We start from the raw sequence: 4,266 nt of genomic DNA on the forward strand, positions 1-4,266 counted from the left end.
AAGATCTGGATCCAGCATTGACTGTAGTAATGGCATCATAAATATGAACAGTGATGTTAAAACCCATAGCACTGTACATGCTGCATAAGAACGGCCTGCTTATGTCAGCTGCAATTCAGTAAAATGATTTTCAGAGGAATACAAAGATTCTCAAAGAACAAAAAGAGATATAACAATTGCAGATTACTACAGCATATTCTTGGTTCTAAACACCTCTGTTAGATGCTGGTGGCCTATTCCAAAAGTGAGAATAATATTTTTCTATCATGGTAAAATTTTCACATAGGAGGAGAGAAAAATGGCTCCATGGTTAAGAGAAGTACATATTCTTTTACAGAACCATGGTTCAGTTCCTAGTACCAACATGGTACCTTGTATAAAAATGTGCAATTTAAGTAGAGATATGATACCTTCTTCTAACCTCCAGAGGCACTAAGTACTTATGTGGTACAAATGCAGGTTGAATACCCATACATGTAAAATAATTTATTCCTAATTTCACTTAGATGCGTACTGTTTATATATGAGTAGATTAGTCTTATTCTATGAGATAATGATTCTTGTCATAGCTGTGAGATGGAGGATGCAGGAGGGAAATAACATGTTTTTAATGAAGATTATGGAACAGATAGAATTAATGAGCAATTCTAGTTATGTCTAGAAGACCTTTAGGGCTTTCATTTCACCATTTTGTGTGAAGAGAGAGAAATTGGGTGTGCAATAAATTCTATGTAAAATAAAATCTCATTTGAAATAATTATCAAAAAGAAACCACAGAGATTGTTCATGGAGTAAGTTTATCTGACACTAATTTAGATTAACTTTAACTGTGATATCCCTGCCCATCAGCCTTCAAGATTAAGCTTTTATGTCTTCTTGCAAGTCTAGTTAGAGCCTCATATAAAGTAGTTGAAACATATTTCATTGCTACCTACAGAAGCCAGGCCAGTCTCCATAGCTGCTAATCGACAAGATTTGCAACTGATTTTCTGGACTCCTAGACATTTCAGTAACAGTGTTCCATGCACAGATTTCACCCTCAAGACCAGCAGAATAGAGACTGTGCTTTTAGTAGTTTATTACTGCTTCAAAGTACACTTGTTCCTTCCACAGTGATCCTATGATAAACATGTGCTTAGATGAGGTGGCCCAGCTGCAAGCTCTTATCTATGAGACAGAGAAGTTCTGAAGAACTCCAGATTATGGGTTGCAGCTGAAGTCATGTGCACCTTGGGTACAGCTTATTGGTCTACCATTTATATATTTCAGTGACTATAATACCGATGACATTGCATCTGCCTCAGGAGAATGGTGAGTGAGGAAGCAGCCTGAGGAGATAGAACAGTAATTGCAAGGTGACAACTGAAACTTTATATCAGACTATCAGTAAAGAAGGTGGTCCTCACTAGGAAGCAATATGCTAGAGTATACCTTGAGGGAAGAGTCATGTAGGCTTCTCATAGTTGAAAAAAAATCACATAAAGTGTCTTCTATGTCAGTGGTGGCAATAGTATAAAAATATGTGGTGGTCAATGGGAAAATAACATGCTTATACTGTCTATCTCGACAATACGCGACCCTTAAGTACTTTATGGTAAAATATTGCTGAGTCCTAATCTGATAAGTTCAATAACCCACAGTGAACAGATAGGTGGAGTCAGCAATAAAGGACTCAAATCACTTGTTCAAGCAAGTGTCCCAAATAGCTTGAGACATCTTTATATGTATTGATTTTCAGAACATTCAAATGCATACAGTTTCAGAATTTCCTTATACAGTTTTCAAGAATCTCAACAAGTACTTACTAAAATTTGTTTTCAATTTTCCTTATCTCCTTGTAGCCAGTGATTAACAATTTCCCATATCTAAGCAGTATAATATTATAATCCAAATGACTATGTCTAGTGGAGAATATCTACACATTGCAAGCCAAAATGGTTTAAGTATTGTTTATCAAGACAAATGATTATATCTAGCCAGGAACATGTAATCTGTGCATTTGGTTTCTAAGTAAAAGACAATTAGAATCCAAAGCAAGCTTTTCAGAGATATATAACCTTTGTATTTTATCACCTATTAATTTATTATGCTCATAATGTTTAAAAGTTGACTTTTTTCCTCTAATCTGTTTTAGTTTTACAGTATAGTCCTGCCTATTCAACTTTTCTGTAAAGAGCACAAAGAAACAAGTAATACTTTTCCATTTACTCATAGTATTTGCTTCTTTTACATAAACCCTTACATAGGACAACAAATAATGTATGTAATTTATACTTATAAGTGCATGGTATATTTTAACTTACTTAACTTTACTTACTTAACTTAACTTTACCCTAAGAATGACCTAATATGTCCTGGAATGAACTATTTACTGTTGACCCTTATATCCTATCTCTTAGGCCCTGTCTTCTATAAATAAGTTTTGAACCTTCCCTCTCATCAATATATTGACATGCTTAGGCCTTAGAAGAAGTAGTTGACATTCACAATCCCCTTCCTTTTTCTTCATATATTCCTGTGGTACTAATTTTGAAAACATCCAATAAGATTTTAGTCAGTCATGACTTTACTTAACCTTTAAAATAATCAGGGATCATGGTTCAATCTCCAAAGTTCTCTATCTCCAAAGGCTTGATCTTGGGGCCAGATATCCTGCCTGCAGAATGTGACAAGAGATGTGAGGGGGTATTTTTATTTGCCTGTGTCACCTCACAGCAGAGAAATGGCAGGACCAGCTTTTCCACAATAAGGTCCTCACGTTCAGCTTGTCTGTCTCCTGCTACCAAGGTCAGATGTACTGTGCTGTCCAGGCATGAAGCAGGGCCCTCTGGCCTTAGTGATGCAGCTGGTGAGGGTCAGGCTCAGATCTCATGATCTTATGACTCCAAGGCCATCTCCTGCCTGCCATAGGAGGAGAGAGATAAAGAAGATGTCCCATGCATGGTGACAAGTGCAAGTGCAAGTTCTACCAGGATGTTTGTATCCTCTGGGCCAGCACACCCAAATCTGCTACAATATGTGGTCCCAGGCTCTTCTTAGTACTGCATGTGGCTAAGGCCAGTATCAACTCACTTGCTCTCATTCCTTCAGGGTCAGTTCTCCCACCATGCACAAAGGAGGGTTTGACCCAGTTCTGCCCAGCCATCAGATATCAACATGTTCCCTGGGTAGGAGCTCAGACCATGGATATTTGGCTGGCATTTGGTGACAACAGAGACCTGCTGCTACAGGGCTGTGGACCCAGTAATGGCCCTCTCATGGCACCTCAAGCCAGTACTTCACCATGGTCCCAGGTGTAATTACCAGCCACTCATATCAGGCTGTTTCTCGTAACCCTCTAATCTCTAGTACTGCCTCTCTTCTTTCTGACCACATTCTTCTATTTCTTCTTCTCTCCCATTTATCAACATGTCACTTGTTCTTCTTAGAAGGTCTTGTGGATTCTGAGTTTCAGGAAAACATCTAAAAGTTGGTCTCAGGAGTGCTGTACCCTGATCATGCATTATGGCTCCAGGCAGCATTTGTTTCACTCATGGTCTATCATCTAGGCTTGGCTGGTCCTGGAGTGGTGGTCAATTTAGGCAAGCTCCCTGTCTAGGACCAATGACTCCAGTCTGGTGGTCATTTTTAGGTTGCTACTTGCCCTGCCCATCTGAGTAAAACCTTGCACTGGCTGTCTGTGACACCTGTCCAGGGACCTTGAGCTTATTTGGGTTCTTCCAGTTTCTAGTTCTTCATTCTGGAAGACAGTCTGGGCCTTCCTATCAGTAGTCTTGTCTTCTTAGGTTCTCTCTCTCTCTCTCTCTCTCTCTCTCTCTCTCTCTCTCTCTCCCTCCCTCCCTCCCTCCCTCCTTCCCTCCCTCCCTCTTTCTTAAGGAAATAAAATGAAAATTAACTGTTCTGATGTTCACATGTCCAAATACTGGGCAGACATAGTGTCTCTCTTTTCTGCCACCTACAGACACACATGTGATTCAGCACTGACACCTGCATAGTCTCTATAAGTCAGGAATAGATAACAGCCTTAACTAGTCACAATTTCATAGATGGAGACACTGGGCCAAGAGGACATTAAGGGGACTTCGAGGGAAAGTTACATATTTAGAGTTTTCTCATATGTTACACTATAAATTAACAAGAGCCTTTACATTAAAAAGAAAATGGGGGCAGAACATTTGAAATCATGAGTGAAATGATAACAAAGGCTAGAGAGATGGCTTGAAGACCTAGATTCAGTTCTTAGCATGCACCCTGTGGTTCCCAAAG

At 39.3% G+C, this 4,266-nt stretch overlaps 1 non-coding gene across 1 annotated transcript; it reads right to left on the bottom strand.

The window, feature by feature from the left end:
• Positions 1-3,883: 3,883 nt before the first annotated feature.
• On the bottom strand, positions 3,884-4,010 carry LOC120102717 (small nucleolar RNA SNORA17). The gene has a single exon (XR_005504322.1). It is a non-coding gene; the product is annotated as a small nucleolar RNA SNORA17 (small nucleolar RNA).
• Positions 4,011-4,266: the final 256 nt, after the last annotated feature.

The sequence above is a fragment of the Rattus norvegicus genome, chromosome 4, assembly GCF_036323735.1.
Source record: "Rattus norvegicus strain BN/NHsdMcwi chromosome 4, GRCr8, whole genome shotgun sequence".
Lineage (NCBI taxonomy): Eukaryota > Metazoa > Chordata > Mammalia > Rodentia > Muridae > Rattus > Rattus norvegicus.